At 39.0% G+C, this 27,495-nt stretch overlaps 1 long non-coding RNA gene across 1 annotated transcript in view; it reads left to right on the top strand.

The window, feature by feature from the left end:
- The first annotated feature begins 1,440 nt into the window (after window positions 1-1,440).
- Window positions 1,441-27,495, top strand: part of LOC128586738 (uncharacterized) — an 81,298-nt gene continuing 55,243 nt past the window's right edge. Inside the window, exon 1 of the long non-coding RNA XR_008380287.1 lies at window positions 1,441-1,476. This is a non-coding gene — a long non-coding RNA (uncharacterized LOC128586738). The remainder of the gene's footprint in view (window positions 1,477-27,495) is intronic.

Here is a 27,495-nt window from a genome sequence, read left to right as displayed (position 1 = left end):
TGCAGAATAAGAATCAGAAAACAGTAAAAGGGAGACTAATTCAATGTCACCAAATGGATTTGAACCATTTCATCCCTAGACCAACAGATGCACAGTCCTTCCTTACCAGTTGGATCTGAAATGAGAAGTTTCTCTTCAAGTCCCTTGCCCACCCTGAGATTGGGTCACGTGTTCTTTTCTTGTTAATACATTTGAGTTCTCTGTGGATTCTGGTTATTAGACCTTTATCGGAGGTATAACCTGCAAATATTTTCTCCCATTCTGAGGGCTGTCTGCTTGCTTTACTCACTATGTTCTTGGTTGTGCAGAAGCTTTTTAGTTTGATCAGGTCCCAGTAGTGTATTTTTGATACTGCTTCAATTGCCTGGGGAGTCCTCCTCATAAAATATTCACCCAGGCTGATTCCTCCAAGAGTTTTCCCTGCACTTCAAGTATTTTTATAGTTTCATGTCTTAAGTTTAAATCTTTTATCCAGTGAGAGTCTATCTTAGTTAATGGTGAAAGGTGTGTGTCCAGTTTCAATCTTCTACAGGTTGCCAGCCAGTTTACCTGGTACAATTTGTTAAATAGGGAATCTTTTCCCCACTGAATGCTTTTAATTGCCTTGTCAAAGATCAAATACTGGTAAGTAGCTGGATCCATCTCTTGATTCTCTATTCTGTTCCAGACATCTACTTCTCTGCTTTTGTGCCAGTACCATGATGTTTTGATCACTATGGATTTATAGTACAGTCTCAGTTCTGGTAGTGTGATTCCTCCTGCTTTGTTTTTATTGCTGAGTAATGTTTGGCTAATCGAGTTTTTTTCTGATTCCATATAAAATGAAGTATTATTTTTTCAAGATCTTTAAAGTATGACAATAAAGCTTTAATAGGAATTGCATTAAAGTTATATATTGCTTTGGGCAGTATGGACATTTTAACAATGTTGATTCTTCTCAGCCATGAACATGGTATGTTTTTCCATCTGTTAACATCTTTGGCTATTTCTTTTCTTAGAGTTTCATAGTTGTCTTTATAGAGATCTTTCACGTCCTTTGTTAGGTATACTCCCAAATATTTCAACTTCTTTGGCATTACTGTGAAAGGAACAGAGTCCTTGACTGTTTGTTCGGCTTGGTTATTGTTGGTATATATAAAGGCTACAGAGTTATGGGGGTTGATTTTGTAGCCTGAGACATTGCTATATTCCTTGATCACTTCTAAAAGTTTTGTAGTAGAATCCCTAGTGTTTTCCAGATATACGATCATATCATCTGTGAAGAGTGAAAGTTTGATCTCCTCTGCCCCTATGTGGATATCCTTGATCGCCTTTTCTTCCCTAATTGCAATGGCTAAAACTTCCATTACAATGTTAAAGAGCAGGGCGGTGCCTATGGCTCAAAGGAGTAGGGTGCAGGCCCCATATGCCGGAGGTGGTGGGTTCAAACACAGCCCCGAACAAAAACTGCAAAAAAAAAAAAAAAAAAAAAACAATGTTAAAGAGCAATGGAGACAATGGGCAACCTTGCCTGGTTACTGATCCGAGTGGAAATTAGTTCAATTTAACTCCATTCAATACGATATTGGCTGTGGGTTTGCTGTAGATGGCCTCTATTAGTTTAAGAAATGTCCCTTCTATACCAATTTTCTTAAGTGCTCTGATCATGAAGGGATACTGGATATTATCAAAAGCTTTTTCTGCACCAATGGAAAGAGTCATATGGTCTTTATTTTTAAGTTTGTTTATGTGTTGAATTACATTTATACATTTATGTATATTGAACCAGCCTTGAGACCCTGGGATAAATCCCACTTGGTCATGGTGTATAATTTTTTTGATGTGTTGTTGAATTCTGTTTGTTAGGATCTTATTGAGTATTTTAGCATGTATATTCATTATTGATATTGGTCTATAATTTTCTTTTCTGGTTGGGTCTTTCCCTGGTTTGGGGATCAAGGTGATGTTTGCTTCATAGAAGGTGCTGGGTAATATTTCTTCTTTTTCTATATTTTGGAAGAGTTTTAGTAGTATAGGTACTAGTTTCTCTTTAAATGTTTGGTAGAATTCTGACATAAAGCCATCAGGTCCTGGGCTTTTCTTTTTAGGGAGATTTTGTACAGTTGATGCTATTTCAGAACTTGATTATAGGCCTGTTCAAAATTTCCACTTCGTTCTGGCTAAGTCTTGGTAGGTGGCGTGCTTTCAGGTATTGGTCGATTTCTTTCAGATTTTCTTTTTTGTGAGAGTAGAGTTTCTTGTGGTATTTGTTAAGGATTTTTTGAATTTCTGAGGGGTCTGTTATTATTTCATCATTACCATTTCTGATTGATGAAATTAGAGATTTTACTCTTCTTTTCCTGGTTAGGTTGGCCAAAGGTTTATCTATTTTATTGATCTTTTCAAAAAACCAGCTTTTGGATTTATTGATCTGTTGTATAATTCTTTTGTTTTCCATTTCACTTAATTCTGCTCTGATTTTGGTTATTTCTTTTCTTCTGCTGCATTTGGGGTTGAAGTGTTCTTCTTTCCCCAGTTGCTTGAGATGTTCCATTAAGTTATTGACTTCCTCTCTTTCCGTTTTCTTGAGGAAGGCTTGCAGTGCTCTAAATTTCCCTCTTAGGACTGCCTTTGCAGTATCCCAGAGGTTCTGGTAATTCGTGTCTTGATTGTTATTTTGTTCCAAAAATGTGGTTATTTCCTTCTTAATCTCGTCTATAACCCATCTATCCTTCAGTATAAGGTTGTTTAGCTTCCATGTTTTTGTATGGGTATGCAGGTTCCTGTTGTTATTTATTTCAACTTTTATTCCATGATGGTCTGAGAAGATGCAAGGAATAATTTCTATTTTTTTAAATTTGCTGAGGTTAGATTTGTGGCCTAGGATGTGGTCGATTTTGGAGTATGTTCCGTGCGCTGATGAGAAGAATGTGTATTTAGTTTTTGGGGGAGGAAATGTTCTGTAGATACCTGTTAAGTCCAGATGTTGAATGGTTGAGTTTAAATCTAAAATTTCGTTCCTTAGCTTCCTTTAGGAGGATCTATCCAGGACTGCTAAAGGGGTGTTAAAATCTCCAACTACTATGGAACTGGAGGAAATCGAGTTGCTCATGTCTGTTAGAGTTTCTCTTATAAATTGAGGTGTGTTGTGGTTGGGTGCATAAATATTAATAATTGAGATCTCATCATATTGAGTATTACCTTTAACAAATATGAAGTGTCCATCCTTATCCTTAATTATTTTGGTTGGTTGAAAACCTATTGCGTCTGCGAACAGGATTGCAACGCCTGCCTTTTTCTGCTTTCCATTTGCCTGGAATATAGATGACCATCCCTTCACCTTGAGTCTATATCTGTCTTTTAATGTAAGATGTGATTCTTGGATGCAGCAGATATCTGGCTTGAGTTTTTGTATCCAGTCCACCAACTTATGCCTCTTTAGAGGACAATTTAAACCATTCACATTAATTGAGAACATTGATAAGCCTTTCGAGAGACCGGTGGACATTTTTAATCCTTTTGCGACTGTGGAAGTTGGAATTTGATCAAAAATTTTTTGGATGGGTTTAGTTTTGTGGTGGAGAATTACGCTGGTCTTTATGGAGGATAGGTCTAAGAATGTCCTGGAGAGCTGGTTTGTTGTGGCAAATTTCTTCAACATGTGAATTTCCTTGAAGTATTTAATTTCTCCGTCATAAATGAAGCTCAGTTTAGCTGGGTACAGGATCCTGGGTTGAAAGTTATTTTGTTTTAGGAGATTAAAAGTCGATGACCATCCTCTACTAGCTTGAAAGGTTTTAGCAGAGAGATCTGCAGTTATTCTGATATTCTTCCCCTTGTAGGTAATGGTTTTCTTTCATCTGGCAGCTTTCAGAATTTTCTCCTTCATACTAACTTTAGTGAAATTGATTATGATGTGTCTGGGGGATGTCTTATTTGGGTTGAGTCGTGCTGGAATTCTGAAACTCTCTGCTCTCTGAATTTTGGAATCTCTTGGCATGTCTGGAAATTTCTCCTTCATAATCTCATGGAGAAGAGACTCTGTGCCTTGTGAAGCCACTTTGTCACTTTCAGGGATCCCTATAAGACGAATATTGGTTTTCTTCAAATTACCTGAGAGCTCTCTGAGAGTGGTCTGTTTTTGCTCTCCATTTCTCTTGTTCTTTTAGGGTTTGGGAGCGTTCAAAAGCTTTGTCTTCAATGTCAGAAATCCTTTCTTCTGCTTGCTCCATTCTGTTACTGAGGGATTCTACTGTGTTTCTCAGATCTTTGAGGGATGCAACTTCTTGTCTCAATGTGTCAAAATCTTTGGTCATTTGGTCTTTGAATCTGTTGAATTCTTTAGATAACTTTTGGAATTCTAATTCGATCTTATTTGCTATCCAGATCCTGAATTCAATTTCTGACATCTCAGCTATTTGTTTGTGCATGGGGTCTCGTGCTGTTTCTGTCCCATTGATCCTTGGGGGAGTTGATCTAATCTGTTTATTCATATTGCCAGAGTTTTTCTGTTGATTTCACCTCATGATTGTTTTTCACCATTGCCTCTGGCTTTCCTCAGAGTTGGTGAGGTGTCTCTCCAAGATTAGACCCCAGCAGGATCACTCTATTGTTGCTGGATCTTTGTAGGGAGTGACCCTGTGTAGTTTCTCTGTGGCTGCGCTAGCTAGGGAGTTCTGGTTGTGGAAGCAGCTCTGGTTTGTGACATACCCAGATCCATCAACAGGGCTGGGGGTGGTGTGCACAGTTCTGGGAGTGCCAGGCACCCAGTGACCTTGGCACAGAGAGCCCAAGGTTCCAGCAGTCTCTGGCCAGGAGAAGAGCTCTGTGCAGAGGCAGGGATAGCTCCAATGGGCACACAGCTACCAGAGTCCCTGTCCAGATGAGCGGGCTATTCTGGAAGCTGGGAGCACACAGGAGGGAGGACGCAGGGGTGCGTGGCTCCCGCAGTTCCTGGTCAGGGAATGTGGAGGCCCGGTGGGTGCGGGTCACCGGTCGGGGGTCACTGCACAGCTCTTATGGAGGTCTGGGTGGCACCAAGCCCAGGAGTTTGAGGTTGTTATGAACTGTGACGTCACGGCAGTCTACCCAGGGCAATAGCCCAAGGCTCCAGTGTGCCACAACCTTCTCACTCTGCCCTTAAGGATTAAGGCTGTAAGGCAGCTCAGTCTCCGCCTTTAGGCTGCTCAGTCAGTAGGTTACTTTGACCCTCCAAATCCTTGCTCTGAGACCCTGAGGGTGGAGCTTGCTGGGGCAGTTCTTTCAGAATGGCTTCCTGCACTCAGCTCAGTGGCTCAGTCTGGGGCCCCAGACAATGCCCAAAGTTCTCCACACTCCTGCTCAAGCTCTCCCCAAGGCAGTTCAACTGAGTGCCAAGTCCAAGAACACCAAAACAGTTCACAGGTAAGGCCTTTCTGGTTTGCAGTCTCAGTGCTGCTTGTACTTACGGTTGGCGGCGTGATTAGGTCTATCGAACACACGCAACCACTTGCCAGTTTTCCACTGTTTTTGTCCTCCTCTTGGGGTCCAGAAGTCCCCTTGCTGGCTCCCTGTATCCTCAAAGGCATGATTATAGGCAAATCCCACCGGCCAGAGATGCCTGGAGTCTTGTTTCCCCAGACTCGCTGTTCCCAGTTGCAGGGAAGCTGTTACTCGGCCGCCATCTTTAATCTCTCTTCCAAGTTCAAATCTTTAATCCCGTGAGAGTCTATCTTAGTTAGTGGTGAAAGGTGTGGGTCCAGTTTCAGTCTTCTACAGGTTGCCAGCCAGTTCACCCAGCACAATTTGTTAAATAGGGAATCTTTTTCCCACTGAAAGTTTTCAATTGAATTGTCAAAGATCAAATAACGGTAAGTAGCTGGATTCATCTCTTGGTTCTCTATTCTGTTCCCAGACATCTACTTCTCTGTTTTTGTGCCAGTACCATGCTGTTTTGATCATTATTGATTTATAGTATTGTCTGGTAGCATGATTCCTCCTGCTTTGTTTTTATTTCTGAGTAATGTCTTGGCTATTTAAGGTTTTTTCTGATTCCATATAAAAAGTAGTATTATTTTTTCAAGGTCTTTAATTTATCACAGTGGAGCTTAATAGGGATTGCATTAAATTGTATATTGCTTTGGGTACTGTGGACATTTTAACAATGTTGATTCTTCCCAGCTATGAACACAGTATGTTTTTCCATTTGTTGACATTTTCAGCTATTTGTTTTCTTAGTTCTCTTTATAGAGATCTTTCACGTCCTTTTTTAGATAAGCTCCCAAATATTTCATCTTCTTTGGCATTACTGTGAATGGAATAGAGTCCTTAACTGTTTTTTCAGCTTGACTATTTTTGGTACATATAAAGGCTACCGATTTATGAATGTTGATTTTTCAACCTGAGACGCTGCTGTGTTCCTTGATTACTTCTAAGAGTTTTATAGTAGAATCCCTGGTGTTTTTTAGATATGCAATAATACCATCTGCGAAGAGCGAAAGTTTGATCTCTTCTGACCCTATATGGATACCCTTGATTGCCTTTCTTCCCTAATTGTGATGGCTAAAACTTCCATTACTATGTTAAAGAGCAAGTGGAGACAATGGGAAGCCTTTTCTGGTTCCTAATCTGAGTGGAAATGTTTTCAATTTAACTCCATTCAATATGATATTGGCTGTTGGTTTGCTGTAGATGGCCTCTATCACTTTAAGAAATGTCTCTTCTATACCAATTTTCTTAATTGATCATGAAGGGATGCTGGATATTATCAAAAGCTTTTTCTTCATCAATTAAGAGAACCATGTGGTCTTTGTTTTTTAATTTGTTTATGTGCTGAATTATACTTATAGATTTACGTATATTGAACCAGCCTTGGGACCCTGAGATAAAAACCACTTGGTCGTGGTGTATAATTTTTTTGATGTGTTGCTGGATTCTGTTTGTTAGGATCTTGTTGAATATTCTTGCATCTATATTCATTAGTGATATTGGTCTATAATTTTCTTTTCTTGTTAGGTCTTTTCCTGGTTTGGGATCAGGGTAATTTTCACTTCATAGAATGTGTTGGGTAGTCTTCCTTCTTTTTCTTTATTTTGGAACAGGTTGAGTAATATAGGTAATAGTTCCTCTTTAAAGGTTTGGTAGAATTCTGATGTGAAGCCATCTGGTCCCGGGCTTTTCATTTTAGGGAGATTTCATATGTTTGATGCTATTTCAGAACTTGATAGTGGCCTGTTCAACATTTCCACTTGATTCTAGCTAAGTCTTGGAAAGTGACGTGCTTCCAAGTATTGGTCAATTTCCTTCATATTTTCATATTTCTGAGAATAAAGTTTCTTGTAATATTCATTAAGGGTTTTTTGAATTTCTGAGCCTGTTGTTATTTCGTCTTTGTTATTTCTGATTGATAAGATTAGAGATTTTACTCTTTTTCCTGGTTAGGTTAGCCAAAGGTTTATCTATTTTATTGACCTTTTCAAAAAACCAACTTTCTGATTTATTAATCTGTTGTATAATTATTTTGTTTTCAATTTCATTTAATTCTGTTCTAATTTTGGTTATTTCTTTTCTTCTACTGGGTTTGGGGTTGGAATGTTCTTCCTTTTCCAGTTGCTTGAGATATGCCATTAAGTTGTTAACTTCCTCTCTTTCCGTTCTCTTAAGGAAGGCTTGCAGTGCTATAAATTTCCCTCTTAGGACTGCCTTTGCAGTATCCCAGAGGTTCTGATAATTCGTGTCTTCATTGTCATTTTGTTCCAAATCTTAATCTCATCTCTGACCCAGCTATCATTCAGCATAAGGTTATTTAACTTCCTTGTTTTGTATGAGTATGCAGATTTCTGTTGTTACTGAGTTCAACTTTTATTCCATGGTGGTCTGAGAAGATGCAAGAAATAATTTATATTCCATTAAATATACTGAGGTTAGACTTGTGACCTAAGATGTGGTCTATTTTGGATTCTGTTTCATGGGCTGATGAGAAGTATGTGTATTCAGTTTTGTTGGGATATAATGTTCTGTAGATGTCTGCTAAATCCATATGTTGGATGGTTAGTTTTAAATCTAAAATTTCTTTGCTCAGCTTCTTATTGGAGGATCTATCCAACACTGCCAAAGGAGTGTTGAAATCTCTGACTATTATGGAGATGGAGGAAATCAAGTTGCTCATGTCTGTTAGAGTTTCTCTTATAAATTGAGGCGCATTCTGGTTGAGTACATAAATATTAATAATTGAAATATCATCATATTGAGTATTACCCTTAACAAATAGGAAGTGACCATTCTTATCCTTCCTTACTTTTGTTGGTTTAAAGCCTATTGTCTCTGCAAATAGAATTGCAACACCCGCCTTTTTCTGATTACCATTTGCCTGAAATATGGACGACCATCCTTTCACCCTGAGTCTATATTTATCTTTTAAGGTAAGATGTGATTCTTGTGTGCAGCATATCTGGCCTGAGTTTTTGTATCTAGTCAGCCAACCTTTGCCTCTTTAGAGGACAGTTTAAGCCATTCACATTAATGGATAATATTGATAAGTCTGGTAAAATTTTGGGTATTGAGGTTTTTGAAAATCCAGTGGACATTTTTAATTATTTTGCCACTGTGGAAGTTGGAGTTTGATCAAAATTTTCTGAGTGAGTTTACTTTTGTGGTAGAGGATTGGGGTGGTCATTATAAAGGATAGGTCTGAGAATATCCTGAAAAGCTGGTTTGGTTATGGCAAATTTCTTCAACACATGAATGTCATTAAAGTATTTAATTTCTCCATCATAAGTGAAACTCAGTTTAGCTGGATACAGGATCCAGGTTTGAAAGTTATTTTGTTTTAGGAGATTAAAAGTTGATGACCACCCTCTTCTGGCTTGAAAAGTTTCAGCAGAGAGATCCGCAGTCATTCTAATATTCTTCCCTTTGTAGGTAATGGATTTCTTCCATCTGGCTGCTTTGAGAATTTTCTCCTTCATATTAACTTTAGTGAAGTTAATTATTATATGCCTGAGGGATGTCTTATTCGCATTGAATCATGCTGGGGTTCTGAAACTGTCTGCTATCTGAAGTTCCGAATTTCTTGGCATGTTTGGAAAATTCTCTTTCATAATTTCTTGGAGAAGGGCCTCAGTACCTCGTGAAGCCACTTCATCACTTTCAGGGATTCCAATGAGGCGGATTTTAGCCTTCTTCAAATTATCTCAGAGCTCTCTGAGAGAATGATCCATTTTTGCTCTCCATTTCTTGTCCTCTTTGAGAGTTTGGGAGCGTTCAAAAGCTTTGTCTTCAATGTCAGAAATCCTTTCTTCTGCTTGCTCCACTCTGTTCCTGAGGGATTCTACCATATTTTTCAGATCTTTGAGGGCTGCATATTCTTGCTACAGTGCATCAAAATCTTTGGTGGTTTTGTCTTAAATTTGTTAAATTTTTGAGACAACTTGTGAATTTCTCCTCGAATTTCTAATTCCAACTTTTGATTGCTCCTCGAATTTCTGATTCAAAATTTTCCTCCATTCTATTAATCTTGTTTGCAATCCAAATTCTGAAATCTATTTCTGACATCTTGGCCAGCTGTTTATGAATGGGATCTTCAGTTACATCTGCCATATCTTTCCTTGGGGGGGGGGGGTGATCTATTCTGGTTATTTATGTTACCAGAGTTTTTCTGCTGATTCTGCCCAATGATTATTTTACACTGTTTGACTTTTACCCTGGAGCTTTCTTGTGGACCTGTACAGTGCTACGGCCTGAGAAACTGGGGACCTGTTTTGTGTGGTGGGGCTATGTGCCTCTGTCTTATTCTCAGCTGGTCTCTGTCCAACCCTTGTGAAACAGTTACTCTGGGTTGAAGTCTCAACTGTGGAGAAATACCAGCAATTAAGGCATCCCACCCCCACATGTAACAATTTGAAAAGGAAAATCAAACCTTCCTACAACCACACATCCAGGGCACAACTTGGATAGTCCTCGGGTGATTGGCTCAGTTCAAAAGGTCCAAATCAATTGTCTCAGTCAGCATCTGTCTCAGGTGGGAGAGTTTAAAAGGTCTCTGGCAACTGCATCACAGGGGTCTGCGGACAACTCAAATATGACTGGCTTTGGTGCTCTGTGAAGTCAGGAGGACCTACCCAGCAAATAGATTAGTCTGGGAAGGTTGATGCCTCCTTCCCCACCTTGCACCTCTGTAACACCCAGTCACTGATAACCCTGTAGGGCTGTGACCCAGTTGCCTCCAATGAGCAGATACTCCAGGGGGTTGCACCTGCCCGAATCACAAGGAAATCTATTTCTGCTCAGCCAGGCTGCTGCTCTCTACCTCTATCCTGCAGGGGGAGGTGAGGCCTGACAACCTCGGGCACTTGATGGAGGCTGGGGGGGGTGTTCACTCAGTTCCAGCCCCACCCCTGATTGATGTTACTGACAGAACAGAACAGCTTTGCAGGAATTTTTTCTATCCCTGCTAAATTCTAACCTGCAGAAGAGAAGCTGTTTTGAGTTCCCAGAACCTGCACTTCAGGCCCTGTCTTTGCTCCTGCAGGTTTGTATTCGCAGAATGGTTAGCATCAGTTCTATCCTCCTGCCTTCCTTTGTCTATGGGTTGAAGATCCCCTGAGGGCCGGTTGCATCTTAGGCTCAGTAAAGTTGTCTTCTGGGTCAGCCCCACCCTGGGAATCTCCTGGCTCTGTGCGTGCATTTTCTAGTCCCTGCACTCCACCCAGGCCAGTACCGCCTCAGGCAAACCCTTTACTCACGGGGCCTGCGTTTCCATCCCAGATCTGTTCTGCAGTCATTGCCACCTGAGAAGATGCCGGGCCTCCTCTGGTTACCCAGAGAGAAAGGGGATGTGAATTTGGTATATCTGGGGGTGAGCCCTATTGTTCCCCCAAACGGCTGCTGGTCTGCACCTTGGGGCACCACTGCTCCGATGTGGTTCCCTCTTAGCCGACAGTCCTCTCCTCACTCCTGCTCCACAGAATCAGCACTAACCAGCTACAGTCCAGGCCCTGTCTACACCCTTCTAGAAATCTGCCAAGAATCTGGACTCCTGGGGGACAGGCTTCCAGACCTCAAAGTGAGAGTGGAGGGTAGTGCTGGGAGCTCAGAATTGCAGGTAGAGAATATATACAGTTCTATACAGTTTATGCCTGGCAGGATAACATCATGGCACCCTAGTAGGTCCTGTTTTTAGAGGGTCTCTTCCGTGGAGTGTAGTGGGAGGACCTTTGAACTCTGCTCCTCTGTTTGTGGGGCACTTGGAGCCATTTTCATGGGGTAGGGGACTCCCATCCACTTGGTGATAGATTTTGTACCTTTTGTTTGTATCCTTGGGGTCGCAGCTCACCTCAGCAGGGTTAATGTGCATTCTTCTACCTTCTCTCTTGGTGCAACTCTAATCCACCAGGTTACTTGCTAAATTTCTGTCCGTTTGCTCTCCTGGATGGAAGCCCCTGTGGAAAGCTGGTTTCAGTCAGCCATCTTGTCTCCGCCCCATAGTTGGAGATTTTAGCACCCCTTTGACAGTTTTGGAAGGATCCTCCAAGAAGAAACTAAACAAAGAAGTATTAGACTTAAACATGACCCTAGAAGAAATGGACTTTAGAGACCTCTACAGAACACTTCATCCTAATAAAACTGAATATACATTCTTCTTGTCAGCCCATGGGTCATCCTCCAAAATAGATCATATCCTAGGACAAGTCTAATCTCAGCAAATTTAAAAGTATAGAAATTATTCCTGGTATCTTCTTGGACCACCATGGAATTAAAGTTGAACTCAATAGCAACAGGAATCTTCATACTCAAACAAAGTCATGGAAACCAAATAATATTAGGCTGAATGATAGCTAGGTCAAAGACAAGATTAAGAAGAAAATCACCAAATTTTTGGAACAAAATGATAACAAAAACACAAATTATGAAAACTTGTGGGATACAGGCAGTCCTAGGAGGGAAATTTATAGCATTGGAAGCCTTCATCAAGAAAACAGAAAGAGAGGAAGCCAACAACTTAATGAATCATCTCAAGCAACTGGAAAAGGAAGAACATTTCAACCCCAAACCCAGCAGAAGCAAACAAATAACCAAAATTAGGCAGAATTAAATGAAATTGAAAACAAAAGAATCATTCAGAAGATCAATGAAACAAAGTTTGTTTTTTGAAAAGATTAATAAAATTGGTGAACCTTTGGCCAACCTAACCAGAAACAGAAAAGTAAAATCTCTAATATCAAATATCAGAAATGATAAAGGAGAAATAACAGACACTTCAGAAATTTAAAAAATCTTTAATAATTACTACAAAAATCTCTATTCCCAGAAATATGAAAATCTGAAGGAAATGGCCCAGTACCTGAAAGCACACCACCTTCCTAGACTCAACCAAAAAGAATTAGAAATCTTGAATAGACCTATATCAATCACTGAAATAGCATCAAACAAAATCTTCCAAAAAAGAAAAGTTGGGGACAAGATGGCTTCACATCCAAATTCTGTCAAACCTTTCAAGAGGAACTAGTACCTATACTATACAATGTTTTCCAAAGCATATAAAAAGAAGGAATACTTCCCAACACATTCTATAAATCAAATATCACCCTGATACACAAACAAGGAAAGGATCCAACAAAGAAAGAAAATTATAGACCAATATCATTAATGAATATCAATGCAAAAATATTCAATAGGATCTTAGCAAACAGAAATCAATAACACATTAAAAAAATTATACACATTGATCAACTTGGTTTTATTTCAGAATTACAGGGTTGGTTCAACGTACACAAATCTATAAATATAATACATCACATCAATAAAATAAAAAACAAAAGCCATATGATTCTCTCAATTGATGTAGAAAAAGCCTTTGATAATATCTACCATCCTTTCATGATCAGAACACTTAAGAAAATAGGCATAGAAGGGACATTTCTTAAACTGATAGAGGCCATCTACAGCAAACTGATAGCCAATATCATATTGAATGGTGTAAAATTTAAAACATTTCCACTCAGATAAGGAATGAGGCAAGGATGCCCACTGTCTCCACTGCCATTCAACACAGTAATAGAAGTCTTAGCCATTATAATCAGGCAAGAGAAGGCGATCAAGGGTATCCAAATAGGGTCAGAGGAGCTCAAACTCTCACTCTTTGCTAATGACATGATCTTATACCTGGAAAATGCCAGGGACTCAACTTTAGAACTCTTAGAAGTGATCAAGGAATATAGCAGCATCTCAGGATACAAAATCAATACTTAGAAGTCAGTATCTTTTATATATATCAAGAATAGTCAAGCTGAAAATAAAGTCAAGGACTCTATTCCTTTTACAATAGTGCCAAAGAAGATGAAATATCTGGGAATTTACCTAACAAAGGATGTGAAAGATCTCTATAAAGAGAGCTATGAAACTCTGAGAAAGAAATACCTGAAGATGTTAACAAATTAACCAATGGAAAAAGATACCATGATCATGGCTGGGAAGAATCAACATTGTTAAAATGTCCATACTACCCAAAGCTATCTGCAAATTTAATGCAATCCCTATTAAAGCACCATTGTCATACTTTCAAGAACATGAAAAAATAGTACTTCGTTTCATATGGAATCAGAGAAAACCTCGAATAGCAAATACATTATTCAGAAATAAAAATAAATCAAGAAGTATCATGTTACTAGATGATGATCAAAACAACATGGTACTGGCACAAAAATAGAGAGGTACATTTATGGAACAGAATAGACAACCAAGCGATGAACCCAGCTATTTGTTGCCATTTGATCTTCAACAAGCCTCTCAAAAATATTCAGTGGGAGAAAGACTTCCTATCTAACAAATGGTGCTTGGTGAACTGGCTGGAGACCTGTAGAAGACTGAAACTGGACCCCCACCTTTCAGCATTAACAAAAATTGATTCTCACTGGATAAAAAATTTAAACTTAAGACATGAAACTATAAAAATACTAGAAGAGAGTGCAGGGGAAACACTTGAAGAAATCATACTGGGAGAATGTTTTATGAGGAAGACCCCCTGGGCAATGGAAGCAACACCCAAAATACATTACTGGTATCTGATCAAACTAAAAAGCTTTTGCACAGCCAAGAGCACAGGAAGTAAAGCAAATAGACAACCTTCAGAATAGGAGAAGATTTTTGCAGGTTAGGTCTCCAACAAAGGTCTAATAACTAGAATTTACAGAGAACTCACACTAATCAATATGAAAAGAATAAATAACCCCATTTCTATGTGGACAAGAGACTTAAACAGAAAATTCTCTGATGAAGACAGGCCCATGGAAAATGCTCACATGAAAAAATGCTCATCATCCTTAATCATCAGAGAAATGCAAATCAAAACCACTTTGAGATATCATCTAACACCAGTAAGATTAGCCCACATTACAAAATCCCAAAACTACAAATATTGGTGTGGATGCAGAGAGAATGGAATATTTCTACACTGCTGGTGGGAATGCAAGTTAATATGACCTTTTTGGAAAGAAGTTTGGAGAACACTCAAGGAACTAAAAGTAGACCTACCATTCAATCCTGCAATTCCTCTACTAGGTACATACCCAGATGATCAAAAATTATTTTACAAGACATTTGCACCAGAAAGTTTATTGCAGCCCAATTCATGATTGCCAAGACATGGAAACAGCCCAAGTGCTTATCAACTCATGAATGGATTAAAAAATTGTGGTATATGTACACCATAGAATACTATGCATTGAGACTTCACATCTTTTATGTTTAGTTGGATGGAGCTGGATCATATTCTTCTTAGTAAAGTATCTCAAGTATGGGGGGAAAAGTATCCAATGTACTCAATACTACTATGAAATCAATATATTATCATCTACACACTCACATGAATGGCAAAACATAACTATAGCCCAGAAAGTAGAAGAGAAGAGGAGAAAAAAGGGAGGGGAGGGGGGCTGTGGGAGGAGGGAGAGTATTTGGGGGGACCTCACCCAATGGGCATGATGCAATGGTACATTTCAAAACTATTAAGAAATGAGTATAATTGTAATGGATGTGTTACTTAGGTCAATGTAAGCATTTCACATTGTATATTGAATCAGAACCCTGAACCCCATAAATGTATCAATGTATAAAGTTATGATTTAATAAAAAATAATTCAAAAAGAAGAAATTTGAATTTAAGAGAACTTGATAGCTTTTTCTACTACTTTCCTTGAAGGATAAATTTTGGACTTAGCCAGTTACAAAAACACTTTCTCTGATGAATTAAAATATTTCTGACAGCATACACTAAGACAGATGAATATTTTATAATACTAGAACATAAATATAACCATAAATCATAGAAAATTAACTACCATTTCATATTTGATAATATTTCCTATACATTTTTAACATACAAAATAAGCCTAGTATGTCTTTCTCAGTGGTCTTAAAATTTCAAAAAGATCAAATTTAGAGTTTTGATTTTAGAAGGTTTACCAGGAGAGGAGAGCAAGATGGCGGCCGAATAACAGCTTCCTTCCATCTGTGCACCGTGAGTCTGGGGAGATAGGACTCCAGGCATCTCTGGCTGGTGGGATCTGCCTATCATCACACCTGTGAGGATACAGGAAGTCAGCGAGAGACTTCTGGACCACAAGAGGAGGACTAAAACAGTGGAAAACTGGCAAGTGGTCATGTGTGTTCAATCGGTCTAAACCCACCCGCAACTGTAAGTTCAGTAGCAGTGAGACTGCAAACTGGACAGGCCTTACCTGTGAATTGTTTTGGTGTCTTTGGACTTGGCACTCAGTTGAATTGCCTTGGGGAGAGCCTGAGCAGCAGTGTGGAGAATTTTGGCCATTGTCTAGGGCCCCAGTCTGAGCCGCTGAGCCAGACGGAGCTAATAGTGTTTGGCTGTGGGCCACAGGGAGCCATTGTGAGTGATCTGCCCTGGCAAGCTCCGCCCTCAAGGTCGCAGAGCTAGAATCGGGTGGGAGGTGGTAACCTAGTGACCGAATAGCCTAAGGGTGGGGTCTGAGCCGCCTTGCAGCCCTAACCCTCAGAGGCACAGTGAGACTAGTTTGGGCACACTGGGTAAGTGGATAGCCACTCCAGCAGTGATTCCAGTGACAAGAACTTCCCTGGGAAAGCTTCTGTGCAGCAAGTGAACAAGTTCAAAGTGCCTTTTAAGTGGGCTGAAGAGAGACTTAGGGTGTCTACCTGCCAAGGTTTGAGAAATCAGCAGCCTCCAGTTGTATAAGAACTGTGATTAACATCTCATACCCCAGAAGACCACGTGTTGCCCAGACAATATTCAACAACATATACATACTGCTTTGTTTGTGTTTGTGGGTTTTTTTATTTGCTTGTTTTTGTTTGTTTGTTTGGTTTGGTTGTTTTTTTTGTTTGTTTATTTTGATGTTGTTGATGTTGTTTAGTTTTTCAATTTCAACCTTTTCCATACAGGTCTTTTTTCTTTCTCACTTTTTCTAGTTTAATTATAATTTCACATTACTGCTTTTTTCAATAACAAGAACTTCATTTTTGCTAGTGTTTCTACGGCTATTATTTGGTTTTTCACCCAATTTTATCCCGTAAAGTTTTCCATTTGCTTGTTTTGGTATGATTTACAGCATTTTTGTCTTTCCTCTCTACTTGGTGGAGGTGGGGTACTGGGTCTGATCAGGTTAACAAAGAGCTGCTGACCTCAAGGGAACCACCCAACTGGGCACCCCCAGAAGGTGGGGTTTTTTTTAAGGTTGTGTCAAAGTACCCTACTGTACACCTATATTACTCTCTCTCCCTCTTTCTGTGCCTCTCTTCTTTTTGTTAATATTCCTTATACCCAGCCCCTCTCCTTTCTCTATTTTTTTTCTTTTCATTGGGTCCTCCTTTCTTTCATCCCTTTCTTGCTCTTCAACCTTCTCAACCTTCTGGTCCTCTACCAAAAGGACTCATCGAACCCTTAGTCCACAGGCATGAGAACTTAAAGAGCAAAAGGAAGTGAAAGGAAAATTAGGGCAAGGAAACAGATAAAACAAATCACTCATGAGGAAGAATCAGCAGAAAACTCCAGGCAACATGAAGAACCACTCCAGAACAACCCCACCAAGGGAACATGACGTAGTTACTGCAGAGGATTCCACCTACAAAGAAATGTTAGGAATGGCATAAAGGGAATTTAGAACACACATGATGAAAACAATGAAAGAAATGATGGAAACAATACAGGAAACTGCTATTAAAGTGGAAAATAACAAAAACGAAATCCAAAAACAGAATGAAATCAGAGATGAACGATATGAAGAATATAAAAAGGATATAGCAGAGCTGAGGGAACTGAAACGTCAATGGAAAGTATCAGCAACAGGTTAGACCATGCAGAAGAAAGAATTTCAGAGGTAGAAGACAAAGTTCATGAGATAACTCAGATAGTAAAAGAGGCAGAAAAGAAGAGACAGAAAGCAGAACATTCCCTGTCAGAATTATGGGACTTTATGAAGCGTTCCAACATACGAGTTATAGGAATTCCAGAAGGGGAAGAAGAATGCCCCAGAGGAATGGAAGCCATACTAGAGAATATTATAAAAGAAAATTTCCCAAACATCACCAAAGATTCTGACACACTGCTTTCAGAGGGATATCGGACCCCAGGTTGCCTCAACTCTAACAGAGCTTCTCCAAGACACATTGTGATGAACCTGTCCAAAGTAAAGACAAAAGAAAAGATTCTGCAAGCTGCCTGGAGTAAGCGCCAGTTGACCTACAGGGGCAAATCCATCAGAGTGACCGCAGTCTTCTCTAATGAAACTTTCCAAGCAAGAAGACAATTGTCATCTACCTTCAATCTACTTAAACAGAACAATTTCCAGCCCAGAATTCTACTAAGCTAAGCTAAACCTGCTAAGCTAAGCTTAAAAATTGATGGAGAAATCAAATCATTTACGGATATACAAACAATGAGGAAATTCGCCACAACAAGACCAGATCTACAGGAAATACTTCAACCTGTTCTGCACACTGACCACCACAATGGATCAGCAGCAAAGTAAGAACTCAGAAATTAAAGGACAGAACCAAAACTCCACACTGATGCAAAAGATAAAACTAAGCAATGGACTCTCACCAAATAAGATGAAGAGAATACTACCACAATTATCAATTATCTCAATAAATGTTAATGGCTTCAATTCCCCACAAAAGAGACATAGATTGGCTGACTGGATTAAAAAACACAAGCCATCCATTTGCTGTCTGCAAGAAACACACCTGGCTTCAAAAGAAAATTAAAGCTCTGAGTCAAGGGTTGGAAGACAATTTTTCAGGCAAATGGAATTCAGAAGAAAAGAGGAGTTGCGATCTTATTTTCACATACTTGTGGATTTAAACTAACTAAACTCATAAAGGACAAAGATGGTCACTTTATATTCCTCAAGGGAAAAATACAACAAGAAGACATTTCACTTCTAAATATTTATGCACCCAATTTAAATGATCCCAGATTCTTGAAACAGACCTTACTCAGTCTGAGCAATATGATATCTGATAATACCATCATAACAAGGGACTTTAACACTCCTCTTACAGAGGTGGACAGATCCTCTAAACAGAAACTAAACAAAGATATAAGAGATTTAAATGAGACACTAGAACAACTGTGCTTGATAGATGCATATAGAACACTCCATCCCAAAGATGAAGAAGATATATTCTTCTCATCACCCCATGGAACATTCTCCAAAATTGATCATATCCTGGGACATAAAACAAATATCAACAGAATCAAAAGAATTGAAATTTTACCTTGTATCTTCTCAGACCATAAGGCACTAAAGGTGGAACTCAACTCTAACAAAAACACTTGACTCCATACAAAGGCATGGAAATTAAACAATCTTCTGTTGAATAACAGATGGGTGAAGGAAGAAATAAAACAGGAATCCTTAACTTCCTTGAGCGTAACAACAATGAAGACACAAGCTACCAAACCTGTGGGATACTGCAAAAGCAGTTTTGAGAGGAAAATTCATCACTTTCCATGCCTACATTTGAAAAACAGAAAGAGAGCACATCAACAATCTCACAAGCCATCTTATGAAATTGGAAAAAGAAGAACAACCTAAGCCTAAACCCAGTAGAAGAAAAGAAATATCCAAAATCAAATCAGAGATCAATGAAACTGAAAACAAAAGAACCATTCAAAAAATTAATGAAACAAGGAGCTGGTTTTTTCAAAAAAAAAAAATAAAATAGATAAACCATTGGCCAGACTAACGAGGAATAGATAAGTAAAAATTCTAGTAACCTCAATCAGAAACGATAAACGGGAAATAACAACTGATCCCACAGAGATACAAGAGATCATCTCTGAATACTACCAGAAACTCTATGCCCAGAAATTTGACAATGTGAAGGAAATGGATCAATATTTGGAATCACACCCTCTCCCTAGACTTAGACAGGAAGAAATAGAACTCCTGAACAGACCAATTTCAAACACTGAGATCAAAGAAACAGTAAAAAATCTTCTAACCAAAAAATGCCCTGGTCCAGATGGCTTCACTCCAGAATTCTATCAAACCTTCAAGGAAGAGCTTATTCTTGTACTGCAAAAATTATTCCAAAAAATTGAGGAAGAAGGAATCTTCCCCAACACATTCTATGAAGCAAACATCACCCTGATACCAAAACCAGGAAAAGACCCAAACGAAAAGGAGAATTTCAGACCAATCTCACTCATGAATATAGATGGAAAAATTCTCAACCAAATCCTAGCCAATAGATTACAGGTTATCATCAAAAAAGTCATTCATCATGATCAAGTAGGCTTCATCCCAGGGATGCAAGGCTGGTTTAACATACGCAAGTCCATAAACGTTATCCGCCATATCAACAGAGGCAAAAATAAAGATCACATGATCCTCTCAATAGATGCAGAAAACGCATTTGATAAAATCCAGCATCCTTTTCTAAATAGAACACTGAAGAGTATAGGCATAGGTGGCACATTTCTAAAACTGATTGAAGCTATCTATGACAAACCCACAGCCAATATTTTACTGAATGGAGTAAAACTGAAAACTTTTCCTCTTAGAACTGGAACCAGACAAGGTTATCCTCTGTCACCTTTACTATTCAACATAGTGCTGGAAGTTCTAGCCAATACAATTAGGCAAGACAAGGAAATAAAGGGAATCCAAATGGGAGCAGAGGAGGTCAAACTCTCCCTCTTTCCTGAAGACATGATCTTATACTTAGAGAACCCCAAAGACTCAGCCACAAGACTCCTAGAAGTCATCAAAAAATACAGTAATGTTTCAGGATATAAAATCAATGTCCACAAGTCAGTAGCCTTTGTATACACCAATAACAGTCAAGACGAGAAGCTCCCTTCACTATAGTTTCAAAGGAAATGAAATACCTAAGAATATACCTAACGAAGGAAGTGAAGGACCTCTATAAAAAAAACTATGAAATCCTCAGAAAGGAAATAGCAGAGGATATTAACAAATGGAAGAACATGCCATGCTCATGGATGGGAAGAACCAACATTGTTAAAATGTCTATATTCCCAAAGCAATCTACCTATTCAATGCCATTCCTATCAAAAAACCAACATCATACTTTCAAAATATGGAAAAAATTATTCTGCCTTTTGTATGGAACGGGAAAAAAACCCGTGTAGCTATGGCAGTTCTCTGTAACAAAAATAAAGCTGGGGGCATCAGCATACCAGATTTTAGTCTGTACTACAAAGCCCTAGTGGTCAAGACAGCATGGTACTGGCACAAAAACAGAGACTTAGACACTTGGAATCAAATTGAAAACCAATAAATGAAACTAACATCTTACAACCACCTAATCTTCGATAAACCAAACAAGAATACACCTTGGGGGAAAGACTCCCTATTCAATAAATGCTGTTGGGAGAACTGGATGTCTACATGTAAAAGACTGAAACTGGACCCACACCTTTCCCCACTCACAAAAATTGATTCAAGATAGATGAAGGAGTTAAATTTAAGGCATGAAACAATAAAAATCCTCAAAGAAAGCATAGGAAAAACACTGGAAGATATTGGCCTGGGGGAAGACTTTATGAAGAAGACTGCCATGGCAATTGCAACAACAACAAAAATAAACAAATGGGACTTCATTAAACTGAAAAGCTTCTGTACAGCTAAGGAGACAATAACCAAAGCAAAGAGACAACCTACACAATGGGAAAGGAAATTTGCATATTTTCTTTTTTTTTTTTTTATTGTTGGGGATTCATTGAGGGTACAATAAGCCAGGTTGCACTGATTGCAATTGTTAGGTAAAGTCCCTCTTGCAATCATGTCTTACCCCCATAAAGTGTGACACACACCAAGGCCCCACCAACCTCCCTCCTTCCCTCTTTCTGTCCCCCCCATAACCATAATTGTCATTGATTGTCCTCTTATCAAAATTGAGTACATAGGATTCATGCTTCTCCATTCTTGTGATGCTTTACTAAGAACAATGTCTTCCACTTCCATCCAGGTTAATACGAAGGATGTAAAGTCTCCATTTTTATTAATGGCTGAATAGTATTCCATGGTATACACATACCACAGCTTGTTAATCCATTCCTGAGTTGGTGGGCATTTACTCTGTTTCCTCATTTTGGCGATTGTAAATTGAGCTGCAATAAACAGTCTAGTACAGGTGTCCTTATGATAAAAGGATTTCTTTCCTTCTGGGTAGATGCCCAGTAATGGGATTGCAGGATCGAATGGGAGGTCTAGCTTGAGTGCTTTGAGGTTTCTCCGTATTTCCTTCCAGAAAGGTTGTACTAGTTTGCAGTCCCACCAGCAGTGTAAAAGTGTTCCCTTCTCTCCACATCCACACCAGCATCTGCAGTTTTGAGATATTGTGATGTGGGTCATTCTCACTGGGGTTAGATGATATCTCAGGGTTGTTTTGATTTGCATTTCTCTAATATATAGAGATGATGAACATTTTTTCATGTGTTTGTTACCCATTCATCTGTCGTCTTTAGAGAAAGTTGTATTCATGTCTCTTGCCCATTAATATATGGGATTGTTGGCTTTTTTCGTGTGGATTAATTTCAGTTCTCTATAGATCCTAGTTATCAAGCTTTTGTCTGATTGAATATATGCAAACATCCTTTCCCATTGTGTAGGTTGTCTCTTTGCTTTGGTTGTTGTCTCCTTAGCTGTACAGAAGCTTTTCAGTTTAATGAAGTCCCATTTGTTTATTTTTGTTGTTGTTGCAATTGCCATGGCAGTCCTCTTCATGAACTCTTTCCCCAGGCCAATATCTTCCAGTGCTTTTCTTATGCTTTCTTGGAGGATTTTTATTGTTTCATGCCTTAAGTTTAAGTCCTTTATCCATCTTGAATCAATTTTTGTGAGTGGGGAAAGCTGTGGCTCCAGTTTCAGTCTTTTACGTGTAGACATCCAGTTCTCCCAACACCATTTATTGAATAGGGAGTCTTTCCCCCAAGATATGTTCTTCTTTGGTTTATTAAAGATTAGGTGGTTGTAAAATGTTAGTTTCATTTCTTGGTTTTCAATTCGATTCCAAGTGTCTATGTCTCTGTTTTTGTGCCAGTACCATGCTGTCTTGAGCACTACGGCTTTGTAGTACAGACTAAAATCTGGTATGCTGATGCCCCCAGCTTTATTTTTGTTACAGAGAACTGCCTTAGCAATACGGGGTTTTTTCCGGTTCCATACAAAACGCAGAATCATTTTTTCCAAATCTTGGAAGTACAATGTTGGCATTTTGATAGGAATGGCATTGAATAGGTAGATTGCTTTGGGAAGTATAGACATTTTAACAATGTTGATTCTTCCCATCCATGAGCATGATATGTTCTTCCATTTGTTAATATCCTCTGCTATTTCCATTCTGAGGATTTCAGAGTTTTCTTTATAGAGGTCCTTCACTTACTTCGTTAGGTATATTCCTAGGTATTTCATTTTCTTTGAAACTATGGTGAAGGGAGTTGTGTCCTTAATTAGCTTCTCATCTTGACTGCTATTGGTGTACACAAAGGGTACTGACTTGTGGACATTGATTTTATATCCTGAAACATTACTGTATTTTTTGATGACTTCTAGGAGTCTTGTGGTTGAGTCTTTGGGGTTCTCTAAGTATAAGATCATGTCTTCAGGAAAGAGGGAGAGTTTGACCTCCTCTGCTCCCATTTGGATTCCCTTTATTTCCTTGTCTTGCCTAATTGTATTGGCTAGAACTTCCAGCACTATGTTGAATAGTAAAGGTGACAGAGGACAACCTTGTCTGGTTCCAGTTCTAAGAGGAAAAGCTTTCAGTTTTACTCCATTCAGTAAAATATTGGCTGTGGGTTTGTCATAGATAGCTTCAATCAGTTTTAGAAATGTGCCACCTATGCCTATACTCTTCAGTGTTCTAATTAGAAAAGGATGCTGGATTTTATCAAATGCTTTTTCTGCATCTATTGAGAGGATCATGTGATCTTTATTTTTGCCTCTGTTATTATGGTGGATAAGGTTTATAGACTTGCGTATGTTAAACCAGCCTTGCATCCTTGGGATGAAGCCTACTTGATGATGATGAATGATTTTTTTGATGATAAGCTGTAATCCATTGGCTAGGATTTTTTTGAGAATATTTGCGTCTCTGTTCATGAGTGAGATTGGTCTGAAATTCTCCTTTTTGGGTCTTCTGCTTGGTTTTGGTATCCGGATGATGTTTGCTTCATAGAATGTGTTGGGGAAGATTCCTTCTTCCTCAATTTTTTGGAATAATTTCTGCAGTACAGGAATAAGCTCTTCCTTGAAGGTTGATAGAATTCTGGAGTGAAGCCATCTGGACCAGGGCTTTTTTTGGTTGGAAGATTTTTTATTGTTTCTTTGATCTCAGTGCTTGAAATTGGTCTGTTCAGGAGCTCTACTTCTTCCTGGCTGAGTCTAGGGAGAGGGTGTGATTCCAAATATTGATCCATTTCTTTCACATTGTCAAATTTCTGGGCATAGAGTTTCTGGTAGTATTCAGACATGATCTCTTGTATCTCTGTGGGATCAGTTGTTATTTCCCCTTTATCATATCTGATTGAGGTTACTAGAGATTTTACTTATCTATTCCTCGTTAGTCTGGCCAATGGTTTATCTATTTTATTTATTTTTCAAAAAACCAACTCCTTGTTTCATTAATTTTCTGAATGATTCTTTTGTTTTCAATTTCATTGATCTCTGATTTGATCTTAGATATTTCTTTTCTTCTACAGGGTTTAGGCTGAGATTGTTCTTCTTTTTCCAATACCATAAGATCTCTTGTGAGATTCTTGATGTGCTCCCTTTCTGTTTTTTGAATGTAGGCATCTAAAGCGATGAATTTTCCTCTCAAAACTGCTTTTGCAGTATCCCACAGGTTTTGGTGGCTTGTGTCTTCATTGTTGTTATGCTCAAGGAAGTTAATGATTTCCTGTTTTATTTCTTCCTTCACCCATCTGTTATTCAACAGAAGATTGTTTAGTTTCCATGCCTTTGGGGGGGGGTCGAGCATTTTTGTTAGAATTGAGTTCCACCTTTAGTGCCTTATGGTCTGAGAAGATACAAGGTAAAATTTCAATTCTTTTGATTCTGTTGATATTTGTTTTGTGTCCCAGGATATGATCAATTTTGGAGAATGTTCCATGGGGTGATGAGAAGAATGTATATTCTTTATCTTTGGGATGCAGTGTTCTATATGCATCTATCAAGCACAGTTGTTCTAGGGTCTCATTTAAGTCTCTTATATCCTTGTTTAATTTCTGTTTAGACGATCTGTCCAGCTCGGTAAGAGGAGTGTTAAGGTCCCCTGTGATTATGGTATTATCAGATATCATATGGCTCAGACTGATTAAGGTCTGTTTCAAGAATCTGGGAGCATTTAAATTGGGTGCATAGATATTTAGAATTGAAATGTCTTCTTGTTGTATTTTTCCCTTGACCAATATAAAGTGACCATCTTTGTCTTTTTTGACTTTAGTTGCTTTAAATCCACATGTATCTGAAAATAAGATTGCAACTCCTCTTTTCTTCTGAATTCCATTTGCCTGAAAAATTGTCTTCCAACCCTTGACTTGGACCTTTAATTTGTCTTTTGAAGCCAGGTGTGTTTCTTGCAGACAGCAAATGGATGGCTTGAGTTTTTTAATCCAGTCAACCAATCTATGTCTCTTCAGTGGGGAATTGAAGCCATTAACATTTATTGAGATAATTGATAAGTGTGGTAGTATTCTGTTCGTCTTATTTTGTGAGAGTCCATTGCTTAGTTTTATCTTTTGCATCAGTGTGGAGTTTTGGTTCTGTCCTTTAATTTCTGAGTTCTTACTTTGCTGCTGATCCATTGTGGTGGTCAGTGTGCAGAACAGGTTGAAGTATTTCCTGTAGAGCTGGTCTTGTTGTGGCAAATTTCCTCAATGTTTGTATATCCGTAAATGATTTGATTTCTCCGTCAATTTTGAAGCTTAGCTTAGCAGGGTAGAGAATTCTGGGCTGGAAATTGTTCTGTTTAAGTAGATTAAAGGTAGATGACCATTGTCTTCTTGCTTGGAAAGTTTCATTAGAGAAGACTGCGGTCACTCTGATGGATTTGCCTCTGTAGGTCAACTGGCACTTACTCCTGGCAGCTTGCAGAATCTTTTCTTTTGTCTTGACTTTGGACGGGTTCATCACAATGTGTCTTGGAGAAGCTCGGTTAGAGTTGAGGCGACCTGGGGTCCGATAGCCCTCTGAAAGCAGTGTGTCAGAATCTTTGGTGATATTTGGGAAATTTTCTTTAATAATATTCTCTAGTATGGCTTCCATTCCTCTGGGGCATTCTTCTTCCCCTTCTGGAATTCCTATAACTCGTATGTTGGAACGCTTCATAAAGTCCCATAATTCTGACAGGGAACGTTCTGCTTTCTCTCTCTTCTTTTCTGCCTCTTTTACTATCTGAGTTATCTCAAAAACTTTGTCTTCTACCTCTGAAATTCTTTCCTCTGCATGGTCTAACCTGTTGCTGATACTTTCCATTGCATCTTTAAGTTCCCTGATTGACTGTTTCATTTCCTTCAGCTCTGCTATATCCTTTTTATATTCTTCATATCATTCATCTCTTATTTGATTCTGTTTTTGGATTTCCTTTTGGTTATTTTCCACTTTATCAGCAGTTTCCTTCATTGTTTCCATCATTTCTTTCATTGTTTTCAACATGTGTATTCTAAATTCCCTTTCTGTCATTCCTAACATTTCTGTATAGGTGGAATCCTCTGCAGTAGCTACCTCATGGTCCCTTGGTGGGGTTGTTCTGTACAGGTTCTTCATGTTGCCTGGAGTTTTCTGCTGATTCTTCCTCATGGGTGATTTCCTTTATCTGTTTCTTTACCCTAATTTTCCTTTCTCTTCCTCTTGCTCTTTAAGTTCTCATGTGTGTGGACTAAGGGTTACAGGACCAGAAGGGTGAGAAGGTTTAAGAAAAAAAAAGGGATGAAAGAAAGGAGGACCGAGTGATAAGAAAAAAAAAAAAAGAAAAATAGAGAAAGGAGAGGGGCTGGGTAAAAGGAATATTGAAAAAAAGAAGAGAGGCACAGAAAGAGGGAGGCAGAGCAATATAGGTGTACAGTAGGGTACTTTGATACAACCTTAAGAAAAAAAACCACCTTCTGGGGGTGCCCAGTTGGGTGGTTCCCTTGAGGTCAGCAGCTCTTTGCTAACCTGTTCAGACACAGTACCCCACCTACACCAAGTAGAGGGGAAAGACAAAAATGCTGTCAATCAAACCAAAACAAGCAAACAGAAAACTTTACGGGATAAAATTGGCTGGAAAAACCAAATAATAGCGGTAGAAACACTAACAAAAATGAAGTTCTAATTATTGAAATAGGCAGCAATGTGAAATTATAATTAAACTAGAGAAATTGAGAAAGAAAAAGGATCTGTATGGAAAAGGTTGAACTTAAAAAACAAAACAACATCAACAACATCAAAATAAACAAACAACAAAAAAAAAAACACAACCAAAAACAAAGCAGTATGTATATGTTATTGAATATTGTCTGGGCAACACGTGGTCTTCTGGGGTATGAGATGTTAATCACAGTTCTGATACGACTGGAGGCTGCTAGTTTCTCAAACCCCAGCAGGTAGACACCCTAAATCTCTCTTCAGCCCACTTAAAAGGCACTTTGAACTTGTTCACTTACTGAGCAGAAGCTTTCTCAGGGAAGTGCTTTTCTCTGGAATCACTGCTGAAGTGGCTATCCACTTACCCTGTGTGTCAAAACTGGTCTCCCTCTGCCCCCGAGGGTCAGGGCTGCAAGGCGGCTCAGACCCCACCCTTAGGCTACTTGGTCGCTGGGTTACCAGCTCCCACCCAATTCCAGCTCTGCGACCCGGAGGGCAGAGCTTGCTGGGGCAGATCGCTCACAATGTCTGCCTGTGACCCAGAGCCAAACACTACTAGCTCCGTCTGGCTCAGCAGCTCAGACTGGGGCCCTAGACAAAGGCCAAAGTTCTCCGCACTCCCACTCAGGCTCTCCCCAAGGCAGTTCAGCTGAGTGCCAAGTCCAAAGACACC

This window comes from Nycticebus coucang, chromosome 5 (assembly GCF_027406575.1).
Source record: "Nycticebus coucang isolate mNycCou1 chromosome 5, mNycCou1.pri, whole genome shotgun sequence".
NCBI classification, from domain to species: Eukaryota; Metazoa; Chordata; class Mammalia; order Primates; family Lorisidae; genus Nycticebus; species Nycticebus coucang.
Note: the sequence above shows the minus strand (reverse complement) of the source record. Positions and strands in the feature narration are given on the sequence as shown.